Here is a 27,694-nt window from a genome sequence, read left to right as displayed (position 1 = left end):
GCCAGGCAAACATATGAAGAATGGCAGTGTAGGCAAAGAAGAGAAGTGCGGCCTTGAGCCTGAAACAGTGGGGCCTTTGGAACTACAAGTAAATTAGTGTGACTGACATGAGCCAAGTGTATGTCTGCTTAAAGAAATGGGTCAAGAAAGTACAGCAAGAGATGATGCTAGGGAACGATTGGCCAATTGATGCATACCGTGAAATTCTCAATATTATAAACCATCTCAATAAGGCTGGCAACCTCTATCTAGGAGTCTAGGAAAACTCCCAGTTTCCTGCTTGGGAGATGAGGTGGATGATTCTAAGCCAAGATAAACTATTTCTATGTCCAAAGGCCTTCTGATAGAGCCCATTGCCTCCCACAGTCAGTAATTCCTCCTCATCGGGAAGATAGAAGGGGACTGAGTTAATATTTGTAACGATCTTAGGACAGTGCCTATTACATCATAACTGCTGTGCACATGTTTATTAAATAAATATGCATATTTTTTGAGTCCCATGTACCACATACCATCCTAGGTATTTATTTAATTTACTCACAACAACCCTGAAAGTTAGGGCCAAACTCTTGGTTTTATGATTACATAAAGTGAGGTTCTCAGAGAGTAAATAACTTGCCCAACGTTACAAGACTAATAAGTGACAGAGCTGGATTCAAACCTAGATCCATCCAAGCCCATGCTATTTCCATCAGGGGCACCCACCTCATTCGTGGCTGATCAGATTCTCACATACTGCTGTCTCATGTCTGGGTGTTGAAAGCAGCTGGTCGCCCACCTTCATGGTGAGAACCCTTCAGACTTGGGGTTGGAGAACAGCCATGGGAGTTAGCACAGCGACACATTGTGGTGTAGAGTGTAGGGCGGGGGTTCAGCAGGCAGGGTCTTTGGGCCTGCATGGCCAGCCCCAAGCTCTGGGCCTCTGAGCAGTTACTCTTGGAATTTTGATGCGAACATGATTCCAGCATAAACCAAGAGCCAAAGGGAGGAGCAGGCAAAAGGGAAGGGAGTACTGATGGGGGAAGTAGGAGCTTACCAAGTTTAAACAGCTTGAAATTTGCAGGATTCTCATAGGATCTCAGCCCCATGATTAATGATAAAAGAAGAAGGCACCTTGATGCCACTTTTTAATATTCTTTTTAAAAAATCCTGGATGTTCTGATACATTTAAGAAGAAATAGGAGGTAGTGATAGAAAAAACCTCAGCATTCCAAAGACTGCTGTTCCATTAACTAGCTATGTGACTGCAGGCAACTTCCTTCTCCACGGCTCAGTTTACTCATCTATAAAATAAAAGAGTTGGGCTGGATGACTTTTGATAAATGCTCAAACTGTAAAATGTTGTGAGTTAATAATGGAAAAAAGCAAGTTTCTTCTGATCAGTGTGTTTCCGTCTCCTGGGCTCCTCTGTCCTGTGAAGACTGCCCTGACCATCCCCATCCCACAAGAGTAGCTTTGTGCTATGAATCCCCTTTCTTCTCTTGAAGCCCACACAGTTCTGCCCACATTATCTTCCCAGGCATGCTGAGGCAACAGTTCATTTCCTTCATTGCACCTACTACAGTTTGTCACTGTATATTTATAGGTTGTTTGTTTTATACAGACTGTATCTCCCACCAGATTGCACGTTCCGTGAGCACAGCTGTTACGCCTGCTTTGTTTACCAATGCATATCCAGTGTCCTAGTACAGTGCTTGAAACATAAAAGACTCTTGGTGAATGCCTCTTGAGTGTCATTTTCCCTTTTTTGGTCATTTTAATAGCTATCATTGATTAAAGGCTTACTAGGGGCCAGATTTTCTGCTGGTACTTTGTACCCATTTCTTCATTGACTTGTCACACAACCTCATGTGGCAGGTGACATCTGTTTTGTAGATAAGAACACTGAAGATCAAAGAGGTCATGGAGTTGACACGCTCTTGAACCCGGACCCAAACCACATCTGACTCCCCCAGAGCCTGAGCCCTGAACCCCTGCCATATACTGTCTTCGGATCCTCAGTGGCTTGGGCCAGACACTTGGCAGGTCCTCAGAAGCTGTTCACTGGCTTGAGTCGCTTCGTGAAGGATCTAACAGGTGGTAGATGGAGGTCAGTACTTCTGACCCGTGGGGCAAGGACTCTGAAGCTCCAATGTCTGGGTGGATTCTGAAGTCTGGAGCCAGGACTGATAGAGTAGAAAATTTCTTTCTAACAGTAAGATTCATTCTCATTCTGTGGAGAGTTTAACAGAGATCCTTTCTTCCGCTGTATGAGGGTGTGACTTCAAATTTTTCTCAAAATGTACATTTTTAATTAGAGTACTTTACGTGGGTTGCCAAGTTTCTGGGAATTAAAAGGACACTTGTGCCTGAGGGACAGTTACAGAGACTGATCCCTGGGTAAGTGCGTAATAAAAATACACAGAGATGGACTGAAATCAAACCCCCAGGGAAACCTTTCCACTCAGTTTCAAATACCTAGAAAATGACTTGGCAGCTCCAGAATGAAAAGAAAGAACAGAAACAAAAGGCAATGCCAATTTGCTTAATTTTGGATTCTTTCTCCTGAGGGAATCCTTCTGAGGATCTAGAGTTGACAGAGATTTTGGAGATTGTCATGTCTCAGATCCCCTTCTGCAAATGGGATGGTAAGGCCTAAAGAACTCACGTCAAGGTCAAACCAAGAGAGCTATGAGTGGGAAAGGAAAGAAGAGAAAGTATAATGGAGTCTACAGGAGCTGCCTTCGTGGGCCCTTAAGCCACTGCTAGAAATTTGCTGGTGGGGAGAAAGAGGGGAGGTGGGGGGGAGGGCAGCTGTCTGGTGACATGGCTCTTGCTTTGTTCAAAGGAAAATTAAAACACTAAGAAGATCAGATGTTGAAGAATATAGAGTCATTTATTATTGTTGTTTGTCTCCAAGACTTCATCTGGTCACCTAGGGCCCCTTCTCACATGCTTGGGTCCCCCAGCCCTCAGACACATTGCTGTCACTTATGGATACCTTAAAACTGAGAGTGGCACCAATAAGATGGCCAAATATCTTGGACTGAACAGGAATCAGAATAACGTGAACGTGCTTAGAGAAAGAATGGCCGATTGACTGGGGGTGGGGGGTTAGTATGGTCAGCATTAAAATATATAATTCAGAGGGTGGAACTGTCTGGTACCTTCAGCCCTATCGGAGGAGAGGGATATGGTATCCGAGGGATGCAAGTAGATATAATCACCAGAGATATAGGGCTGGGATGTTGATATATTTAATAGAGTTTTCTATGAAATATTTCTTCCAGCTTAATCTGATTCTGTGGTCACCAAATAACCTTCTTACAAATACTTCAAAAATCAGACACCTTGATTCTAGGAATAAAATATGAGCATGAACACAGGACTGCTGAGCATTGGTTTGAGCCCCAGTGAAGAAAGAAGATTTGAGGGCCCCAGCAACAGCAGACAGCTGAAAACCTTCCTGCGGGGTTTACACTGATTTGCAACATGGTCAGGCCGAGGTCCCCTCCCCAGCCCAGCGGCCCCAGGAATTTGTCCTCAGCTCCCACGCTCTCACACACAATCACCAGCCCTGTGTGGACACGAGCCTTCCAATCACTGGGGAGAGGGATCACTCTTGTTATAAACAAATAAATTGGTGGTGTGGCTTTTTGTCCACTCCTGTGTTATGAGTTACTGAGAGGGAGCCTTTGCAAGTCTGTGGACCTGACAGGCGAGGGCCAGGACCTAAAGCCTGTTAGTTCTCTGAGGTAACAATCCCCACCTTAGAGATGTCTCGGCAGCCAGCCATTCTTCACCAGATGATGCCCTTCCCCCATCTCTCCCAGGGCCGTTTTCAGGTCAGACGCTCCCCCCAAAGCTGCCCCCTGCTGGCTGGTCGCTCTCACATTGCAGTGCCTGGGGCCACGTGGATGGCCAGAGAGGGGGCTGCTCCTGGCTTTGTCAGTTCCATGTGGCTGTGGTTAAGGCTCTTCACCTCTCTATGGCCCTGTGTTTCAGCTCTTTCACTGGCACAATGGGAATACTGCCTCTGAATCTTTCCCAAAGCCCAAAGGAGATCACGTCTAGGAAAGGGATTTTTAAAAGCATCAAACATTTTACAGACGTGATATACTAATAATAATTCTACCAGCTCATATTGTTATACATCCTCATATACAGTTATAAAGTTCATAAAGATCCTTTTCTCCAACCGTTCGCCTTTAAATGGGCAAATGTTCAAGACAGATGGCCAGATGGCAAGAGATCTGAGGGTGACCTTATTTTGGTCACCCCAGTGTTTTATCACCAAAAACTCTCAATTCACTTCTGTTAACAAATCAAGATCTTTTCTTCTAAACATAAGTCCATTTCCTCCTTGTTCTTTTAGGAATATAGGAAATGATCAGGAAGGACTTAATTCACAAAACATCTTCACTCACTTGAAGACAGTCCTAATAGTGGAAACTTCCAATTTGCTTATCTTTAAACAAACAAACAAAAATTCCAATTATCTCTTTTCCCGTATATCATTACCTAAATTTCACTTTGCGTCCTATGTAGTATTATTGTTTTTATTTCATTAGCTAAAAGTCTGAGCATCTGTCACAATTTTTCTTTAGTATCAAGCAACATAACTTGAGAATCTCTGTTTTCTTACACCTCTTTTATTAACAGATCACTTAACAGCTGTTCTGGACTAAAGGTGAGTATACTCACTTGCCGAGAAATTCTCTTTCCATGTTATTTGTGGTGTAATTGTCTTTGTCGTCATAGTAATAGGATATTTATAAAATGACTAAATAAATTTCTAATACGGCAAACATTGTAGAGGAAGAAACAAGGGACACTGAACTCTCTTATCTTTCCCACTGACTTTTTTTGAAGGTTCTGACAATTAATTTCCATGTGGCCGCAGCCTATAAGAATCTTCCAGTTTATGTCCTCAAGGCAGACGCACATACAGTGAAATAGTGTTCACACTGGGGCTGGTGTTGCTAAGGACAAAACGTGCTTATGTAATATTGGCAGGAAAGCGAAATAATTCCCTGCTCACAAAACATTTTTCTCAGTCCACTCTCTCTGTGCCCATTCTGAAAAAATCCGGAAATCAAACCAGCGTTCTTTATTTTTAGTCCATCCAAAATTTTACTCACTTGAGGCACGTGGGCATGAAGCTGTCTTTAGAATCACCAACCAAACGCATTGGAATCATAGATTATTAGCGCCTGGGCAGTTCTCTAGATGATTTTTTTAGCCTAGGAACTCCACTATATAAAACTGGGGGGGGGGAATGGGGGATCAGAAGTGTTGCCCATTTGGTCTCCCCGCTTATCTGCTTCTCAGGTACCACCATGTAATCCTAGGGTTCCAAGAAACAACTGGAAAACCACTGCTCTAGGCCAAACTCTTCATCTTGCAGGGAGCAACAGAGGCCCACAGGGATGAAGGGACTTGCTTCAAATCCCTCAACAGTCCCCGATGAAGCCAGGAGAATTCAGGTTTCCTGACTTCCAGTTATGTGTCCTTTCCATCACACAGCACATTAGATGCTATTATAACAGAAACTACTTTTTTTCTTTTTATTAGCCAAAAAAGTTCAGCTGAGAAACAGGTGACTGGTTGGGTAACTTTGCCTACTGGAGGCATAAGGAGAGCAAATGACTTAATCGAAAATAGACAGTAGCTCTTTTCTTTGACTGAAAGGAGAGTGAAAAGTGCGAGGGAAACCAGGATAGAATGATTTCCTGCAAGTTACTCCATTATAGTTTGCCATGTGTGCTGTACTGAAGGATACTTGCCCTGCTACTCACTGCCTGGGTGACCTAGAGCAAGTCACTTAACTTCTCTGGGCCTTGGTGGCTCTTGTCCCCTCTGAGAACACAGCAGAGGCACTGTGCATTGGCCACTGGACACCATGATGACCTGTTGTCTTTCCCAGATTAGCCCCTTCCTCCCTTCCTTCCTTGTCTCAGTACTTCTTACAGAGCCAGAACATCCTTAATCTCATATTATGCTTTTTTTCCTGTAGATATTGTGTGCATTGAATAATTGTCTTCCCAACTGGACATTAATTTCTTTCGGGCTGACTATGTCTTTTTACTTCTTTAACATGTGTTTCCCTCATCCTCCTCTGTAAGTGTTGTCTTACTTACAATACAGGGACCCAGACCCCTACAAAGACTTTTCCTCTGGTATTTGCAGAAGCCCTGGGTGGTCTCATAGGTGCTTCCATACAATCTGCTCAGCTATCCTTTCCTGCTGTCTCTGCTCCAGGCCTCACTAGACAGTGTCATGTCCATTTGGCACCATCGCATTTGCCTGGCGTCACTGGCACTTCTACTGGGCACTGCGATGCCCACTTGTCATTGCTCCTTACTAGTTGCAGAAAATAACTGTAGTAGCTACTGACATATTCTTCCTTTCTTTGATGTGTATGTATGTGAGTGTGTATGAGTGGGCATTTACAATTTCTCCCCTTCCTTCTCCCTACTATTTATTCAGTCCTGAGGCTACTGGATATCTAGTCAGGATTGTGACTGCATTGGAGAAGGAATAAACATCATGCAGAGGCTGAGGCACTGACCGATGAGACTCAGAATCTCTCCTTTTGGGGAGAGAGTAAGTGCATTTTCATTTGTGTGAGGATGAGTTAGATGACATTAGGTTGGCCCATGTTGTTGCTGCTGCTGTTATCTAAAAGTTTAATTATGGAGAGAAGAGTGTATATGGATGTTGAATAACAAAAGAGGTGGAATGTTGCTCACTCAACACCTATTTCAACCCCTTTAACTTGCCTTCCTTTTTTTTCTTTTATTTATTTATTTATTTATTTTTGGTGAGGAAGATTGTCCCTGAGCTAACATCTGTGCCCATCTTCCTCTACTTTGCATGTGGGATGCCACCACAGCATGGCTTGATGAGCGGTGTGTAGGTCTGTGCCCAGGATCTGAACCTGCCAACCCCAGGCCACCAAAGTAGAGCATGTGAACCCAACCACTATGGCCACTGGGCCAGCCCCTTAGCTTGCCTTCCTGAGAATAGGAAGCTAGAATTACATTTCCCAAATCCCTTTCCGGCTAGGGTGCTTGCTTGAGACACAATATGGCGTAAGACTGAAATTAAGATTCACTATTATGTGCTGCCTTGACATCTGGTAAAATTGAGAGGGTCTCACATGGCCTCATCTCAAGTCCTCTGCGCATTCTGCCTCAGGGGATAAAGTCCCTTAGCCAAACAGCCCTCCTTATCGTGGGGACCAGGCGCAGTGCCTGCTTATCCTTGAGTATCAGTTTTCAGTTTCCTGTTAGCCTGTAGAATTATTCAAACAAGCCAATCACATCCTCCCATGGGAACCACGAGTTACCTCACCCTCTTGTTACTGCCTGCCTTTCATGGTCCCTGCTTGTTCACTCTGTTCCTGAGTACAACCCCTGCGTGGCCCTCTGTGGTGTGCTGTGTCCTCCTGCCCTGTGAATATATGTGAACGAGAAACTGCTATCAATCTCATCTGTCCAGTGTCAGTGTCATGTGTTCAGCCATCCTCATAATCCTAGAGCAGGAATCCCTCCTTCACCAACTGGGTGTAGAGGAGGTGGATAAAATACACAGTTCTACCAAGTAGGTTCTACTGCATGAGATTTTGAGGCAAAAGTGAGCAGAGTAGGAGTAGCTACATGTGGAGAATACAGACAGAGGCATCTGTAGCTCCAGGATGGCCATGGAGGGCGTTTTGGTGTCCATTCCCTAATAACACAGGCACAGGGCAGTGGGAGGTGGCAATACTTGCCTTTCCACTAGAACAGTCCTGCATTGTGGTTGGGCTTTTCTCCTGGCTCTGTTGTATCTGGCTGCCCTTTTCCTAGCTCAGTAGAATCCTAGACTGGTTCTCTGGACTTCTAGAGGTTCTATAAGCTAACTAATGTATTTTAGTAAGCCACTTTCTACTTAAATTACATGAAGTATATCCTAATGTCTGCAACTAGATTGGATGATACAAGTTCCTTAATAACATAAGGTTGTATTTTTCTCACAAAACAAAGTCTGGAGACAGGTGGTCTTGGGATGGTACAGCCATTAGTTCTACAGTGTTATCAGTTTGCCAGGCCCCATCTATCTTTCTGAAGTGCATTCACCCCCATGGTTGCAAAGGCTGTTGCTACATCTTCAGCCTTACGTCTGCATTCCAGGCAGGAAGAAGAAAGTGACTTGGGGAAGAAGTATAGATTTGTTTACTTTTGCTGGGTAACAAACAACGCCCAAAACCTAGTGGCTTAAAACAACAACCATTGTGTCAGTCAGCTGAGTGGATCTTCAGGTCTGGGCTAGCTCAGCTGATCTCTGTTGGGCTCACCCATGCATCTGCATTCACCCAGTAGGTTGGCTAGAGGTTGGGTGATTCATGGTTCATTCACGTATCTGGTTGTTGGCATGCTGTTGGCCAGAGCAATGGGAGTACTTGGACCACATGTTTCTCATTGTTCAGCAGGCTAGCCCTGGTGTCTTCCCATGGCCGTCTCAGGTTTCCAAGAGGAGCAAGAAAGGGCAAGTTCCATTGTACAATCGCATTTCTGTTTTCGTTTCTATCTTGTTTGTTATTGTACACTGGCCAAAGCAAGTCACAGACCAAGCCCAGAGTCCAGGGGTGGAAAAATAGTCTCTGCCTCTTGATGGAAGGAGTTGCAAAGTCAACTCCAAAGGTATAGAAATGGGAAGAATTTTGGCCATTCTTGCAAACTACCATGGAAAGGCATCAAATCAGGAGACCAGAACTTTCCCCAAATCCCCAGAAGAATTCTAACTGCTTCTTATTAATCAGAACTATGATTTGTCATATGATCATCCCTAACAGCAAAGGGGGCTGTGAATGTAGTTTATCTGGGCTGCTCCTCCTCCTGGGACAAAATCGTAGTTCTATGAGTAATAAAAGGTGAGAGAATGGGAATTGGGTTTGTGTGAAACAAAAAGAAATATATATATTGGTCCTTGGTTCCTGCTACTATTTGGTCTCTGATCCTGGTTCCCGATACAGAGTTCCTAAAACCTTGTAATTTACTGAGTGATAGAAGTGTCTGACACAGGACTCCTAAATCCCTTGGAATTTCCTGGGTGATAGGAGTGTCTTATGTCCTAATGAAGTGACTCTTGGTGGGCTCCTGGATGAAGGTGATCACTAGAAAGACCAAGCCATGATTAGAAGCTTGGAACTTTCAGCCCCATCCCCTATCCTCTGGAGAGGGGAGACAGGCTAGAAAATGAGTTAATAGTCAATCATGCTTACGTGATGAAACCTCCATAACAATCCCAAAAGTATGGGGGTCAGAGAGCTTCCAGATTGGTGAACACATCAATGTGTTGGGAGGATAGAGCACCCTAACTCCATGAGGACAGAAGCTCCTGCACTCAAGATCTTTCCAGACCTCATCCTATGTATCTCTTCATCTGGCTGTTCATCTGTATCCTTTATCTTATCCTTTATTGTATTAAAAATCAGTAAACATAAGTAAGAGTTTCCTTTCTAGCAAGTAATCAAACCCAGGAGGGAGTCATGGGAACCTCCCATTTGTAGCCAAGTTGGACAGAAATTGTGGGTAACCTGGGGACCAATGACTTGTGATTGGTGTGTGAACTGGGGGGCAGTCTATTGGCACTGAGAACTTAACCTCTGGGTTCTGCCCTAACCCCGGGCAATTAGTGTCAGAACTGCTTGGTGCGGAAAACCCACAACTCTGGCCACAGAAGTGTTCGTCTATGTGAGTGAGTAAAGGAACACAATGTGTTTTTTCTGAGCAGTTGGATGTTAGCAGTGTCTGCCATACTTGATATGAGGAGCTATAATGGAGACACTTCTGTGAAACCGCATTTTCATTCTCTTTTTTACTGAGTGGTGGACAGACACCATAGTCTCCTACCACTCAATGGCAAGGTTTTGTGACTGTGCAACTCTCCTTGGGGCCTCTAGTATTTAGTTCACCAGACAGGCTAGGCGTCACAGTTGATCGAACTTGGTCTCTCTGTCCCCGAAACACACACAACACACATCTCACTTCTACCTCCCCCTCCCCCAGCTAGTACCCGCCAAGCATACAGCACGTGCATTAGACCTTGGTGCAAGAAGAAGGGCGCCATTGCAGTGCAGTCCTATTCATGGCACAGGCCCTGAGGCTGCTTCTGATGAGTCCAGCATGCTATTGTTAATCCTGCTGTTTCACAGTCATGAGATGCAAAGCATAGACAACTAGCAAGACACTGTCTCATACAGTCCTTATGATCTAGAGAATCTGTGTTCCTTTGTACAAGAACCCAGTCTCTTTCTTTGTGTGCCCTTTTGAAAAATTGAAATGTTCCCAAAGTCTGGAGACAAACTTCCGAGTGAACTGCATCTGAACTTTTTAAATTCTTTTTTTTCCCCTTGGTTAAATCTCAGTGGAGCCAGAGATGATCATAATTTTCATGAACACAAACTAAAGGTTTTGTTGCCTCTGGAGCAAAGTAGCTGCTTCCTATTGCAAAAGAACTGATTCCTATTCTCATTGCGTTGGCATTTTCATTAAAATTTCCATTATCCTCTTCCTTCCAATGCAGTTATAGATGAAATTGTCCTGACAATGTTTCTCAAGCAAAATCACTCCTGATGCAAAATATACGAAAGAGATATAAGAGGGAAAGGGCCACGTTTTCCCGAATATAGATCATCTTAATAAGGAAAAAAAAAATTTTTGTCTCAGGCTTCATAATCATTTTAGGTCACTGTTATTAGCTTCATAAACCATACCAGACCCAGAAAAACAAATCTGGATTGAGATATAGTCATGGCGGAAGATATAGAATGATGCTACATAAAGATGCTCTGATGATAATAGCGACCTGTTTGTTGAGGTCCTACTCTGAGCCAGACCCTGGCCCCAGAATCCTCATCTTATCTGTGCAGTCCACCACACTTCATGCACTACAAGTCGGCCTCTGACTGGCCCTCCCAGGGAACTGGAGGGATAGGCCTGTCACAGCACAGAGTGCCAGTTCTGGCTCTACCTTGTGCTAGGTGACCTTGGCCAAGTACTTTATGCTCTCTGAGCCTCAGTTTTGTTATCTAGAAACCAATACTAATGATACTTTCCCCATCATCCTAATTTACACAGTTCTGGTCAAGTAGAATGCAGTTGAAAGTGGTTTTTCAACTGGAAAGCTCTATTCCAACAAAAAGATGGTTTGCCAAAGGTCATAGACAAAAACTAGTGTGTGAATGAGCCACCCACAGCACAACCAAAGTCAAGTATTCATCTCTCTCCTCTCTTTGGAGAATGGTGCCAGCCCTGTGCTTCCACTGGGGAAATAAGAAAAAGGAAGCATTAAGCCTTTCGCTTCATGCTACCATAGCCATCACTTTTGAGTGCTTACTCTGAGCCAGGCAAAATCATTCACATGCATTATTTCATATAATCCTGAAAACAAAGCTATTGTTCCTATTATATAGGCAAAGACACTGAGGCTCAGAGAAGGAAGGTAACGTGCCATTTTCATAACACCAGTAAGTAGAGAGGCTGGGTTTCCAATCCTTGTTTGTATGACCTCAGAGCCTGTGTTCTTAACTGCAATGAGGTACTTATTTTTACTGGGGAAGAATAAGAAGCTACTGCTCTTGGAGAAAGCAACTCAGAAGAGCTGAGAGTCCAATTCGTCTTGTCCCAACAAACTAACCTACTCTTCTACTTTATGGCCCTTTGGAAACAAAGTCCCTAAGGAATTTTTTCTTTCAAATCACCTTCAATATAGTCCCAGTTTTGCAAAACACTTATTGAGTTCTTATTAAGTATCAGACATAAATTCTTTGTGTATAAATCTATTTACTCCTCGTGCCAATCTATGAGGTGGATACCATTATTATCCCCACTTTAAGGATGACAAAATCGAGGCACAGAAAGGTCATGGAACTTATTTAAGGTAATGTGGCTACTAAGTGACAGAAACAGGTTCAAACCCAGGTACTCTGATTTCAGAGCCTGTGCCACTACGTTCTATGTACAGGAAGAGGTTTGAAAGAATACACACTAAATTATTAGCAGTTATCTCAGGGAATTGGATTTAGGTGGGATATTGGGAGAGAAAGACTTTCACTTGATTCTGCACTGAAGTGCAGATTCAGTAGTCTTGAAAATTTTATGATGTACATATATATGTATAGTTTTTATAATTAAAAATCTATCCTTGTAGATTTAATAATTTTTCCCCTCAATATAGTTTGGACATTAAGTACAAATTAATAATTTCTAATCAGGGGGTTGGAATTTTCCAGGGAATTCCAGGGCATCTAGAAAAGATGCCTAGGGCAGTCGGGTCATTATGGAGTGGAGCCTGCATGTGTCAGGCACGTCTAGCAGCTCTGGGTCCTCCGTTCTCCTTCCCCACCCTCTATCCCAGCGCATGGCCAGCAGACCCGGGGCTCTATGGCTGCATTATGTGGGTTTATATCCCCTCCAAACCAGAGGGCAAATGGAAAAATGTAAATTTTGGCTACTGCCCTTGTGGGCACTGACCTGGCGGGCTGCATTCAGTCCCGGACCTCACCCTGGGAGTGATTTCCCCACATCCGCTATAATTTATGGACAAGAGTTGTTTCTCTTCCTGAAGCTGAAGGAATCGCCCAGCACAATTTAAAAGAAAGCACCGCGTGGGTCAAAGAAATGAACTGAATCATCATTTCCTCACACCATCAGCCCTGCGCAGGGTAATATTTTTCCCTCCATCGTCTCTCATTTTTGAAGGTGCTGGCAGCACAAATCATCTCCAAACATTTCCCATTGTCCTTCTGTCAGCCTGAAACAAAGGCAAGTCCCCATCTCCCACACCTTGACCCAGCTGGGGAGCTGACCCCTCTCAGCATTGTGCCACAGCACCTCATGGCGAGCAATCTTTTCGAGATATGCATTTCCAATAATACATGATGTTGACTTAGAAATATATAGGTTTTAAATTTCCCTGCTGTCTCGAATGTCATAAAATTAAACAGACTGTGGCTTTCTACATTTCAGACAGACTGGCGAAATGCAGGACTTTATCATCATTATTTTCAGGGAACTTTAAGGTATGGGTTAGGTGTGGCTACCCGTCAAGGTTATGACCATAAACTCATTTTTACCTAGTGGGGACAGTTGCTACCATTTGAATGTTTCCCTAATGTCACTAGGCATTCTGTAAATGATTATGGTATCTGAGGAATCAAAACCCCATTATGTCTCACTCGATCCTATGGGAAGTTGGGATTGTCATAATGATGATCATATTAAGGATTGTTACCATTCATTGGAAGCTTCCTAGGTGCCAGTGCGAGGGTGAAGCACTTCTATCAATGATTTCCCAATCCCTACAACAACCTTTAGAGCTTGGGGTTATTACTTCCATGTTACAGACAAGGAAGAAGAGGTTCTGAGACACTAAGGCCTCCCAAATAATAAATAACATAATTCAGAAAGGGACCAGATGAAAGTTTGCCTTCACACAATGAAGAGTTTGGGATGAAACATGTAAAGGAACAGAAGGAACAGACTATTCTCATATTCTCTTAGAATTCAAGGTATCTCGCCATCTGGCCTCCTCTTTGTGCCCTTCCTGGCATGGGACACTTCAGCATGTCCTCTGAGGCTCCATGGCTATGCTCATGCTGCGCCTGCTGTCTGGAATGCCCTTTCTCTCTCCTTCTGCCTGGGAAACATATTCATCTCTCAAGACTCAGCTCCAGCACCACATCCTCTAAGAAGCTACATCACTGTCTCTCCCACCCACACACACCCTGTAAGCTTGACCGTGTGGTTCTTTTGTCCCACTATTCTCTACACGAAAGTTTATTACAAAACCCATGACACTTCATGTTGGTATTTATTTTTATGTCTCTCTTTAGTACTAAACCATCAGTCCTTTTAGACTAAACTGTATCGTCTTCGTCTTCATATTCCCACAGCCTAGACTGGTGCCTGGCAATTAGTAGGTGCTCGACAAATATCTGTTGCATTAATGGGTGGATGGACAAAGGGATGAATTGATGAATACCTCCTAGAACTTAAAGGAATCAACATATGGGCAATCAACACTGTCATGTGTATTTGTTGTATCATTTGAGAATATTCAATATTCTGCTATGGAAGACAAGAAAACAGCAAAATGGATGAAACTCATAAGATACATGAGATGTAGATAATGAATAGCAAGTAATTCAAGAGATACAGACAGAAGTCATAAGATGTGTTAGGCATAGATAGGTAAGTTAGTAACCCAGGAGACATGTTAGATATGGATAAAGTTAGTAAATCATGTATTGCTTGTCACAGAAAAGCCAGAAGGACCAAGAGGCAACAGATATTCATGAATCTCTAAATACACATGAGGACTATGAGACACTCAGTATTTATGTGGTCTCAAATTGACCACCCATTGGTGATGCCCCTTCTGGCATCATGTACCCTTTGCCTGAGAACTGTAGATAAAATCCATGCTTATCAGGCTGATTAGCAAACTATAGTTATTGGCCGGGGCACTTGCCTTGTATCTCTCTGATAGAGCAAACTTGTGTTGGCTTCAGGCACCTTCAGGCTGAACCCTCTTGCTTAAACCTCAACTCTCATCTGCATAACTCACCATTAATGGGGAAAGCTGATGAGGCAGAGAGAGAGACAGGATGTATGAACATTGTGTAAGTGAGGATCAGGTAATGTAGTCCCTCCACCCCACCTCCATCCTAAGCGTTTTTCCCTACCTCACCTATCCCCCCTTGCTTCTAGCTATGTATTTAAAAGAATTCAAAAAACTATATGTTTCAAGCGTGTTAGTTTGGTGTGAGCCCCTCTGTTCCATGGTCTCTGGGATAGCTTGCCTGGTAGTATATTTGCAGGTTACCATTGCATCAAAGAAATTTCCCAATGGCAAGTATATTTCCTATAAACATCAGTAGAGCTTCCTTCCTTAGGAGGCCAAACATGGCTACTCCCCATCAGACTGACCACTCTTCTCTCTATTTCTCCATAAGAAAAGAGAAAATTCAAGGTACTAGAGACCTCTGTATCCAGAGTGCACAGCAGAAATGCAGAAATACTGAGATTATAGACACACTAAACATTCTTTAGAACTCAGGCTGGAGTTGTGGTCTTATTTTTTATGCAAGACATTTACAACAAATCTTAAAGGAAAATTGCCTGGCAAAGATGCTTTATGATTAACTGGTGCAAATGTGAGAGACTGAGTCTTTTTTGCAAGAATGAGTAATTAATTTTATTTTTTCTCCATGTCAGGGCAGTACAAGCCCACACGACTATGTTCTTGCAGAATTCCACAATTGCACCTTATATAGCCAGTTTGAATTCCTATGCGTGTGGACCAATAGAGTTATTATCTGACTGAGTGGGGTATCAGCTGTCTGAATTGGTTCCTAGTGTGTAATATTGTTTCTGACTTTCATTCTTGTTTATTGGCCATCCATAGTATTATAAGTCCTGTTTATTGCTGCTGGTTTCACATAGTTCAAATTCATGTATAAAAAAATGCTCCTTTCTTGAGTCACATTTAAATTTATTCATATTGAGTTCCAAGACTTTTCCTTTCTTTGGACAAGATCTATGCTAAATGAATCTTTAGAGCCACTAATTCTTTTCCTCTAATCCTATCAAATGGTCTCTTTAAAATGAATTTGTTGAGCATCACATTGTAACTGTGCTTGTGAAAGCTTAAAAGCTCCTCACAACCAAGATCTGCTGGTTCAGTAACTGCGAAAAAAAAAAAAGACAAGAAAAGAAAAAGCTACGTTTGCATTTGATCTTGTATATTGAATTTATTTTCCATCTTCTAATAATGGGATGATAATCAGTCTCCTCTAGAACAGCGTCGTGACATCTATGACATAGAGGACGTGTAATGTCAGGAAATAGCCTCATTGGGCCTTAGGGACTGTCGATGTGTCTGTGATCCTGTCTAGCTGCTTCTTGGCAATGCGTAAGAGAGTCAGGGCTCGGTTTTATATATATTGGTGAAAATAAAGAGCACTTCATGTTACTTGGGACACTTCATCCTCCTATCTCCATAGGTCTGGAATACTATGACCACGTAAAGTCTTCCTTTGGAAGATTTCTCCCTTGACCTCATGGTTGTCTGTACAACCCAATTAAAATTCCTGCGGCTGAGAGGAAGACCTGCACGCTTAGCTCCCTGAGGACGGCTGCTGATGCAATATGGAGCCCCAGTGAGCTGGCTCCTCTGTAGACCACAGGAAGAAAGATGGAGATAGAGGAGCATATCAACTCACCCTGGACCACAGCCTGAACTCCCACTCACTTGGTGCTCGCCAGGAGTGCCGAACACTCTGGCCTCCCACGAGTGAACCAGCAGCTGACCCGCAAGGCCTCCCTCGTACCTGGAAATGGAAGTGGTGGCTGCCTGCTGAACTCCCCTCCCCAGCGTCTGCCCCATCGCTCCTCCCCAGTTTGAATTCCCTTGGAGACGGTCTTTCACTCTACTCTTGGAAATCAGCCTTAAAACTAAAATATGTTGAGGGAGGCAGCCCATTGTCTTTACATCACATTAAGATGCAAATAGCTGACATCAAATGCTTTCCTGACAGCTGGTTTTGCTGGGGTGCACTCTGGGCTGTGTGAGGGAAGGAAGATGCAGAAATGGAAGTCAGGGTCCTCAACATAAGCTGAAACGTTTAACGTTGCCCTCTCCGTTCAGAAATTCTTTGCGGTGTGTGGGCAGTGCAGGGTGTAGGAGTTTGCTGGTTACTTATTTTTCCCTGTACCAAATGCTCTGTTTATGCCATAAATCTTCTAGCCTCCCTTTGAATCTCTGCCATCCCTTGCCCTCCTAAAGAGGTCATTTTTAAATGACCAGATCTGATGTGCACAACCTGAAACATTTTCCCCTCGGATTGCATCTGCCGCCCACATTATTTCTGTCTTCCTTTGGGATTTCTCTTGCTTTGGAGATTTATGGTTGAGATTTTTACTTTGTTTATACTGAGGCCAACATGACTTCTCAGGAAGTGAGCTAGGCTTCAGATCATCCCTGTTCTAGCAGAGTATGGGGATAGGAATACATGAGGAGGGGGTAGCCTCCCTCCACTGCTCCAAGCAGGAAAGAGGGGTCTGTGGTTTCCTAGCTGAGCTCATTGCTGCATTTCTCAAGTGCAGGAAAGGTAGTGAATAGGGCACGCGCTTTTCACTAGTTTGCTCAGGAAACTGTGGTTTCCTATCCGTTAAATTAAGCTGAAGGAATCAGCCCTCCACCAGGGCTGCTCCCGAAGCCTCAGCTCTCCCAGATCTTTTTGTGCATCTTCCCCATCCCTGAGGAATCCTTTCTCTCCTTTTGCTGCATTTCCCCCTCATCCTCCTCAGACACTCATTGCCCTATCTTTTCTTGTCAAATGATGCTCACAGAATAGGACTTGAGACATGTTTGTGTTAAATTATTAATTACCCAAAAGAACTACGGCTCTCACCCCTCCCAGAGTATTACATTTTAACAAGGATCAAAGGCTTAAATTAAAAGAATTAATCTCTCATTGGGAGATTTCAGCCACTGATATAGGAGAGGAGTATTAAAGGGGAGATAACATCAAGCCTTCACATATCCCTGAAATCATGGACGTAGGAGGTGATTTGGAAAACAGAATTGAAGCCTTACACTATTATTCATCATTCTCTGTATCTGTGGTGACGTTTCTGACTTGTAGTCACTGATAGCCCTGCTTTCCTAAAGAAATCATCTAATCCACCTCCCAGACCATGCCTGAAGCTCTTCTAGAACATTCTTGATTTGTGCTTAATCAATAGTTCAAAAATCAGAGAATTCACTCTTACTAGCCAGGCCAGCCATTGACAGACATCCCTAAATATTAGTAAGTTCTCCTCTGACATTTACTCACTGGTCCTTAGTTGTGTGCTTGAAGCCTTGTGGGTTAAATCTGTTCTCTCTAGCATGGGACAGTCTTTCAAGTTGAAGACAACAGCCACATCCTCCCTCCCCAGTTTTTTCTTCTACAAATTGGGAGTTGCTCTGGCAGAACGAATGAATTGAGCTAAAACCCACAGGGAGGATATGCTACTTGGGGATACAATGATTTTTAAATATGGCCACAAATTCATTCACATATCTCTTATCATAAGATGCGGCCTATGTTTTCTTCCCTTCAGTCTGGACAAGCTTGTGACTGCTTTGGCCAATAAAATATGGTGAAATGATGCCATGTACCTTTCACCTTGTTGGCTAGAACACTTGCTCTTGAAGCTTCAGGCTGCCATTTAAGAAATCCAACTATCCTGAGCTGCCATTCTGTGAGGAAGCCCAAGCCACATGGAAAAGCTCCAGCAGATGGTCCCAGCTGAGCCCAGCCTTCAGATCATCCCAGCTCAGACAGTAGACATGTGAGTGAAGAAGCCTCTAGATGATTCCAGCCCCCAGACATCTGAGTCACCCCCAGCCATTGCAGTCCTACCAGATGAGGCCCTATATGTTGTGGAGCAGAGAAAAATTGTTCCTGATATGCCTTGTCTAAATTCCTGATTCAGAATCTATGAGTGTAATAAAACGATTGCTATTTTATGTCACTGGGTTTGGGGTTGGTTTATTACACAGCAAGAGATAGCTGGAACAGAGATCAACCCCTAAATCACCTTGCCCATGGCTGCTTCTGCCCTTGAGTAACATTAACACTAAATTCCCTTACCCCTTAAACTTGGCTATTAAATTTATTAATCTTGCATTTAAATGACAACTTCCTCCAGAGTACCAGGGAAAAGCAGAAATCTCATAAACTGCAGGAAGTAATCACAGAAATAGATAATGCATCAAAAATAGTGCCAAGAGAAATCAAGTTTCTAAATGTTGTATCTTAGACCTTACTGCTTTATGTTACACCCCCAATGCAGACTGTTAGTTTGAGCTCATTTATTCAGATAATGAAGACTTTTGGAATCCTCATTCCATCATCCAATATTAATTATGCCATCTTCAGCCTTGCATCTTCAGAGGGAGGGAAGCCAAGTTGGGTGTGAAATCCAGGTAAATCCTACAGTCTTCTGTGCTCTAAAATGAAAGTGATGATGACAGCTGCCTTGGAAGATTGTGGTGAGGATGAGAAATGAAGTAAGGAAATTCCTTGGCACCCAATATGTGCTCACTATTGCTCTCTGCAGAATTGATCACATACCTTTTATATCTTCATCCAAGTTGTTGAAAGAAGCACTGGACAGGACAGGGTCAAGGGCAGGTGACGCACTCCGAGCCAGTTATCAATTCTTTGGATTCTGTAATTGAACAAGCTTCAAATATAAGCTCCACAGACGCAGGGATCGAGTCTGTCTTGTTTACTGACATCCTTTGTGATTAGAACAGTGCTCAGCACATAGTAGGTACTCAGTAAAGATTTGTTAAATAAATGGATATAACTCTATGAGTTGCCCTCTCCTTAGCCTCATCATATGCCCGGGGAAGTCCACACTATGCCGTCCTCCTGGTCCTGCCTCCCTCAGCCAAGAGTTTCAGCCCACAGAGGTACAGAGCCCAAAAGGTCACATACAGAGCTCAGGAAACTGACTGCTTCCTCCGCTACACCTATTTTCCACTTCCTAATCACGAAGATGTTTAAACTATAACATGAATAGCCACATTAAAGCCATTTGTTATGTGTAAAGCAGGGGCATAACACATTGATAATTAAGGCCTCCCTCTGTGCCAACTACACGCAGAGGTATAATTAAGTGTAAGTACCTCTTAGTTTGCTAGCCATTATTACTGGGCTTAAACATATATTCAGCCAGTTATTACTGAAAGTCTATAGTGTCCTGAGGAACTATTGTTTTAATAAATGGAGGAGGAGTTTTGCAGCCGGTACCATGCTTGCTCAGCTAATCTTGGGCAGTGAATTGGTGGTATAATTTTCTGGTGTCTATATATTCTCCATTTTCAATATCAGATCTTGGACACTGTGAGGACTGTGAGAACAACCTTTTGACACTGTTTTCTGGTTCACATTGGCCTTAGAAGAGATTATTCCTTCTTCTAAGATTTGCTGCTCAGAGCCTCTTTGTTCCAAGCAAAACAAGAAACTCTGAGAATCCCAGGTCTCTTCACATTTGGTTCCAGGGATCAAGGACTTACAACCAAGCGAACAACACGTATTTATTAAGGCCTTGCTATGTCCACAGCCCTGAGCTAGGGCCATATTGAAAGAGTATGTTTTTGACTTGAACTAGCATTATAAATAGCCATATTTAAATATTTAGATCTCCATCTTGTTAAAAGGAGGCAGGAAAGCAAAGATGGTGAAAGAGATGGCGTAGCTAATCTCTTCACACCTCATTCTGGCTTCTATTGGCCTATGGGGAGAGTGAGCCTTTGAAATGGAGGGAGCCCCCAGAAAGGAATGGAGACCTCCCTGATCCTCTCCTGAGACTGGCATTGCCTGCTTTCTCTTCCCAGATCCTCAGGCTGCAGCTCTGGAATTCCCCTGTAGGAGGGGCTCTACAGCAGTTATCAGGAGTCAGATGTATTTTGAAGCTGCAGTGGCATAGTGAGCACAACAATGTGTACTTGAATCATTTGTTTGGGGTGACTTGTTGGGGCTAGGGAGAAGTAACAGACTATGGAGGCCTTAAAGGGGCTGAGGCCACCTCTTAGAACAGATCCCCTGATGGCTGGGGGATAATGGACTAAGCTACCCATCCTTGGGTACCTCTGTTCCCAGTGCCTGCCACAAAGTAGGGGCTCAACCAATGTTTGTGCAGGTGGGCTCTGAGCACTCCAGAAGCTCTGTTGCTTTGAGAACCAAAAGGGGAAAAGGTATTTGGGGACAGAACAGATACTATATACTGTGTTATTGGCTGAAAGGAAGGCCAAGGGAGAAATGGCTAAGAGAATTCAGTTCAACAGGCATTGGGGCAGAGAAATAGTTTAGATTCTGAAACCACAAAGATGAAAAATATGCACAGAGGAGCTCACATCCCCCAGGAAATGCCCACCAGAGGTTCCCTAACGCTGAGTCCCAAGTCCATTGCATTTGTCAAGGCTGCCTCATGAAAATCAGAGTAGTGACCTGGAAAGGTGGAGTCGGGGGCTGCTCTCTGGCCCCAGGATTAGTCCCTCCCCCCAGCCCACCTTCCACCACCTCCCTCTGAGGCTGGCTATTGTCTCAAGTCTTAACTCCTTTAAATGCTTCCACAACGCTCCACCCTCCCTAATCACTCTCACTGTATCTGTATCTTTTCTTCCTGGAGACAAACTGTGCATTGCTCCCAAGAAGGATTTGGTTCATAGTGAATTATGTGCTAAGAAATTAATCACTTCCAGGGAGTGGGGTTGAAGGTGAGAAGACACCTTAATATATGGCAGGCCCCGCACTAGGAATTCTACATGAATCACTCTCTTTAACCCTCACAACAATCCTACATGATAACTAGCATCTCCTTGACATATCAGGAAACTGACGGTCATAAAAAGAACTTCTCTCATCCATATAACAATTGTTTGCTGCATATCTGATAAGTGCCAGGCAAAATACTAGGTCCATTGGAGGCAAGAAAGATATAGACTTGACACTCACAAAGTGTATGGTCTAGCAGGGGATACGGACAAGGAAAGGGTCCATTCCACAGAGAGTGAAGAGCGCTGTGGAAGGGGGAGAGCTGCATGCCAAGGGAACACGTGGAGGACCCTCTAACCCACAGAGGAAGTGATGTCAAAACAGACATGAAAGAGGGCAGAGTTCCAGGGTCGTCAAGGGGAAAGAGTGGAAAAGTTAAAAGAGGAAAGGGGAAAGGACAGGTTTTCCAGGCAAAGGGAACCTCACGTGCAAAGATCGCAGGCTTGAAGGAAATGAAAGGACAGTGGGGCTCCACCACGTCTCCTTCCAGAAAAGACTGAAAGGAGTTCACACGGCGTAAAAGCTGGAACAAAAAGGCGTAAATCAAAGAGAGGAACTTAAGAAGGAATAGAAACAAGGATGGGGATTTCAAATGGAGCCAAGAATAAGACTTTAAAGACTGCATACCATGGTGATATGTATGCTTGTTACAAGGAAGCCACTAATTTGACTCTAAGCTTTCTAGGAACCAACTCTGAAAGGAAAAGCTGGTTGCATCTCCAGACCAGGCCCTCTCAGGGAAAGCACAGCGGTTGGACCACAGAGGCCTACAGGCCCTAACTAAGCAGGTCAGGATGCCCTCCACTGATGGGCAGCCTTGAAGCACCCCCATGACGGGATGTCCTGCCCATCACCCCAAGGCACTTCGCATGAAAACAACTCAGCCCGTGGCCATGTGACGTCATCCAGGAACCTGCTCTTGGTTCATGAGACTTAATCCCAGGGAAGATCTTAAAATAGGCGAAAGAACTGAAGAACTGCTCATCCTTCAAACACTTGTCCCTACAATAGCCTCTTTCTGCCAAGTTTTTGGAGTATATTAGTTAGCAACAAATTACAAACTGTACTTCCTTACAAATAGTTGAAATTCAGCTCTTCTATACTGTCAATTAAATATAGACCCCTCCACCTTGACATACAACCGAGCTGAGGGTAAAGCGTGCCTGGATGAAAAAAACCCCTCTCTCCCCTTTCTTCCTTCCAGTCCTACCTCAAAGTCATCCTCTCCATGAAAGCTTTGCATGTTTCCAACCCAAAAGTTACTTCTCCGTCCTCTAACCTCTCAGCACATTTTACTCTTTTAAAGGCACTGCTCCCATTCGATCTGGTGCCGTGCATCTTCAGAGTTTATTCCCGTGCTGTGCCCAGCATGATGCCATGCTCATACTCATGATCAATAAAATCTCATCGCATGAAAGCAACACCCTCCAAATCGCAACTTTGAAAATCATATGTTCTCACATCACTACCCTTTTGTTGAGCATGTGGATTCAGCCATTTATTCGGAAGATGTACATGGTAGCCTTTAATTTCTTTGTGTAATGGCTTGTGTTGAATCTTGAGCTTCTTCAGCCTGCGTGAGACCTTTTGTGCCCTCCCCAACTACAATGTGAGGTCATGGGTAAAGGTCATATCCTTTGAGGAAATGTAAGAGCAGATGGGACAAGGAACTGGAAAAAATGCAATGCAGGAAACAGCCTTGACCTCTGGCCCTGATACACAGACTGACCGCATTAGAGATGGTTATAAGGCAACTGGGCCTAATGTTGTCTTAAAATACAAAGGCTAACATTCACTGAACCCTTGATATGTAATAGGAATTGTGCTAGGCTTCTTAAAACATTTTAGTAGGCCTGTGTTATATCATTCAACCATCACAATAACCTGTGCATTATGACCATTTTTAGATGTGAACACTAAGGCTCAGAGCAGTTAACTACTTGAGGTATCACAGTTAGTAATTTGCAGAATGAGGATTTAACCTCAAATCCATCAGACCTCAAATCCCAGGCCTTTCCCAGCTGAGAGGAGTGAAACCCCAGTTCTGCCAGTTAGGAGACTCAGGGCATGTCACTTAAGCCTCTGTTTCCCCATCTAAAAAGACAGGCATAATACAGTACTTGTCTTATAGAATTGTTCTTAGGACAAAATGAGAAAATACATGTAACATTTTTAGCACAGTCCTTGGCAGATAGTAAGTGCTCAATAAAATTTTGTTATTAATATTAGTAAGCTCTGCTGTCTACTTCAACAAGGAAGCATGTGCAAAGTGAGTCCTTCTAGCCAAAAAAGAACTCAAATTCATCAACATCTTACATAGTGTATTAGTTTGTTAGGTCTGCCATAACGTAGTATTATAGACTGGGTGACTTAAACAAAAGAAATTTATCTACTCACAGTTCTGGAGGCTAGAAGTCCAAGATTAAGGTGGCGACAGGAATGGTTTCTTCTGAGGTCTCTCATGGGCTTGTAGACGGCCCCCGTCTCCCTGTATCCTCACATGGTCTTCCTCCATGTATGTCTGTGTCCTAATCTCTTCTTCTGAGGACACCAGTCATATTGTATTAGGGCCTACTCTAATGCCCCCATCTTCACTTAATTACCTCTTTAAAGACCCTGTCTCCAAATACAGTCATATTCTGAGGTACTGGCAGTTACGACTACTGGATATGAATTTTTGGGAGTAACTCAGAGGGCCTCAGTAAGATTTTTCTAAAATTACTTAGTGCTTTAAATTTCTCAGCTGAAGGCATGTTAGAGCACCCTCACTTGGCTTTGAGAGGAAAGCACATTTGAGTGTCTTCTGAAGACAAATCATTGCTTTTTAAAAAATAGCATTGTCAATAGGGACTACAATGGCTTATGTTTATTTATTTTTATTTTGTAATCTCTGAAGTGCCACACTTCCCTAGGGCTGCAGGCCATTCACATTACGCACATCATAACAAGAATTGTGTTTGCCAGCGTCCTTTTTTCCACCAAAAACCAGGTCCGAGATGGAGAAAAGCTCAAGCAGCAGAGAGAGGCTTGACAGGGGTGGGTATATATTTGCCGCGGGACAATGCTTCCTCCTTTTAATTTTGGAAGTAGGAGCAAGGTCACAGGTACACTTCTGGGCACACAGTAGGTGTATTAGATTACAAACTATGTGCTGCAACAAAGCACTGTCACTTTAATAAGATAGATTCTTTCCTCTCTGGGGTTGATTGACTGCGTTGATGGCCCCAGTTAACGGTTCCCTGTGTCTGTGCCCTTTGCCTTATAACTTCATGGTTTCACTCTGACTAGGGCAGCCTTGGGACTGTCCTGTCCAATAGAAGTGGCAGAATGGCTGTTTCAAGCTTAGGCCTTAAGAGACCTTGTGTACTTCTATTTGCTCTCTTGAACAATTGGCTTGCTTGCACTTGCACTTTGGCCTTACCGTAAAAAATAAGCCCAGTTAGCATGCTAGAGGGATGTGAAAGAAACCTAGAGAATGAGACATGTGAAGGAGAGTCAAGGTGCGCAGCCAATAGACGGATAATCTCCAGAAGCAGAGCCACCTAGCCAACCCACAACTGACCACAGACAAATGAATGAGACCAGCCAAGACCAGAAGAACCACTTAGCTGAGCCCAGCTCAAACTGCTGATCTGCAGAATCATGACCTTAAAAATGGTTGTTGTTTTAAGTAACTAAGTATTGGGAAGGTTTGTCATGCAACAACAGCTAACTGAAACAAAAATCAGTAAGTATAAGTGAGTGCTGCAGTAACAAAGTCCTAAAATATGTGGCAGTGGCTTAGAGACCAGACAATAAACAGAGGCCTGAAAACTATAGGAGTCTGGAAAAATGGTGACCCCTATTAAATAGTGCAAAACAATTAGTGAAACCATCGCCTGTGGTAAGCTGAATGACAGAAGATGTGCCTCGTGAACTTTTAGATTTGAGCAATGAGATTTCCAGGCAGAACCTGAAAGTATCTACTGCTAAAGAAAGAAGTGGCTGGGGCCAGCCTGGTGGTTAAGTTAGCGCACTCTGCTTCGGCAGCCTGGGGGTTCACAGGTTCGGATCCCGGCCACGGACTGACACACCGCTTGTCAAGCTGTGCTGTGGCAGCGTCCCATATAAAGTAGAGGAAGATGGGCACGGATGTTAGCCCAGGGCCAATCTTCCTCAGCAAAAAAAGAAAGAAAGAAGTGGCTAGTTTGCAAACTGAATTTAGAGGGTACAGAACAGGCTGGGATGGAAAATAAAACTTTCTCATCTCCAGTGACTCAAGCCAGTAAATGATCAAACCCAAGGCATTGCCAGAAAGATATAAGCCTAAAGTAAAACACAAATCAGGATTGTGGTTATAAGATCCTTTGTTAAGACCTTGGAAAGAATTAAGGTGGTGCTGAGTATACTCTCTCAGCAGGACAAAAGGGCTTCTAGAAACTTGAAAGATACCATCCCATTGCAGTCTGAATGCCAAAAGTAGCTGAGAGTAAGTCTAGAGAGTCAGGCATGCCTCAAAAAGAATTTGTCAGATAGAATGGATACAAATCAGATCCAAAGTAATCCCATGAAGTTTTTAAAGGAATTATAAAGGCAACAGTGCCACAGCCTGGACTAAAAGGTTCTGAATTAAAATTGTTCGAAACCGTAAAAGGCCTCTGGGTCCCCAAAGCTTTAGAAGCAGGAAGAAGGCTGAGCGTGCTGTATATTTTCCCACGCCCTTTTCAGAAGTGGTAAAGGAGAGTGATTGAAAAGGAAGGATGACCCAGAGGGCAGAGCCAAAAGCCATGGAGAACAATGGACTGGAGAGCCACTGCCATGACCGCTGCCCAGCCCCAGTGTGTGGGAAATGGGCAGTATGTGCACCAGGAGGTTTTAGAATTGTCAAAGACCCGTGCCAGTCTTCCCCTCTTCAGATGCCAATGTTCACTTTATTTATTTATTTTTAATTTATTCTTTAAATTATTTTAATTCATTATTATTTTTAAAATTATTTTTCTATTATATTTATAATTACTGTTGTTATTTTTTATTATCAATGCCTGTGCCTGTTTCGTCATTGTATGTTAGGCATGTTAGATAACTTGTGATTTTAGTTCATAGGTCTTCAGATCAAGAGAAACCACAGTTGGACCTGATGTTAGTCATAAGATCCTGGACTTTGAGCAACATCCAATGCCATAATTACATGCAACTTTTGGAGGTCTTTGGTATATGTACATTACGTGAACACTTGTGGCCGGAGGGTGGACTGTGGTACACTGAAAGCAAAACTGGCTCCAATTCCCTACCCATCCCTGTATCCAATGTGGACTTTGCATCTCCATCCATCAAGAGATGGAGTCTATTTCCCTAACCCTTGAATAGGTTGGCCTTATGACTTGTTTTAGCCAAGAGACTATGGTGGAAGCAATGGTTCACTAGGACCAACTCTAGGCCTCCAGAGAGGTCTCTCCAGAGAGACCTTGTATGCTTGTACTCTCACTCTCTTGCTCCTCTGCCTTAGCTATGAAAACAAGCCTGGACTAGCCTGTTGGAGGATAAGAAACTATTTAGAGTAGAGCCATGTCATCCCAGCCAAGGCCGTCTTAGATGAACCTGCTCCCAGATGATCTTCCAGCTGACCACAGACCTGTCAACACACTTAGCCAAGATCATTTGAAACCTCTCCGCATTAGCAGGCCTCCCCATGAGAAACAAAACAGTGTTATTATTTTAAACCACTAAGTTTTGAGATGGTTTGTTATGCAGCGATAACCAGCTATTACACTCTCACATAGCAGTTGAGAGGTTGGTGGTCCACAGATGGCAGCATGGCTCTGCTGTCATCAACATATTGTTTCTATCACTGGGTTCAAGAAAGTACCTCCACTTCTCAATATTTTCCAGGCAGAGGAAAGAGGAAACACCAAGGGGAGTTCATGTCTAATAAGTTTTTTAAAGGGCAAGATCCAAAAGTTGCACAGATCACTTCCACCTACAACTCATTGGTAACACGTTAGTTACATCACCACATCTTATTGTAAGGGAGGTTAGGAAAGGTAGCCTTTAGCCAGGCAGCCATGTGCCCTGAAATAATTGGTGGTTATAGGTAGGAGTGGTATTCCATTACCCAAAGGAGGGAAAAAGAGAATGAGATCTTCCATGAGGATTCAAATACCATCAAGAATTTGTGGCATTTGATGAATGAACCAAGTTTATTGGAGGTCGTGAATGACACAGTCACACACAATCATGAAATCTCGATTTCATGAGAACCCATGAAAGAAATGCGTATTAGACTCGAAATCTGGAAACATGAGTTCAAATCCTGCCTCTGCTATTTGCTATCTGTGTAAACTTGAGTGAATTATT

The 27,694-nt window shown here is 43.4% G+C and overlaps 1 long non-coding RNA gene across 1 annotated transcript in view; it reads right to left on the bottom strand.

Annotated features, from left to right (window-relative positions):
- Positions 1 to 23,897, bottom strand: part of LOC147913342 (uncharacterized) — a 60,432-nt gene extending 36,535 nt beyond the window's left edge. Inside the window, exons 1-2 of the long non-coding RNA XR_015548877.1 lie at positions 23,759 to 23,897; positions 19,151 to 19,247 (exon numbers count right to left, since the gene is read on the bottom strand). This is a non-coding gene — a long non-coding RNA (uncharacterized LOC147913342). The remainder of the gene's footprint in view (positions 1 to 19,150; positions 19,248 to 23,758) is intronic.
- Positions 23,898 to 27,694: the final 3,797 nt, after the last annotated feature.

Source organism: Ceratotherium simum, chromosome 28 (genome assembly GCF_057802395.1).
Source record: "Ceratotherium simum simum isolate JZ-2026a chromosome 28, ASM5780239v1, whole genome shotgun sequence".
Lineage (NCBI taxonomy): Eukaryota > Metazoa > Chordata > Mammalia > Perissodactyla > Rhinocerotidae > Ceratotherium > Ceratotherium simum.
Note: the sequence above shows the minus strand (reverse complement) of the source record. Positions and strands in the feature narration are given on the sequence as shown.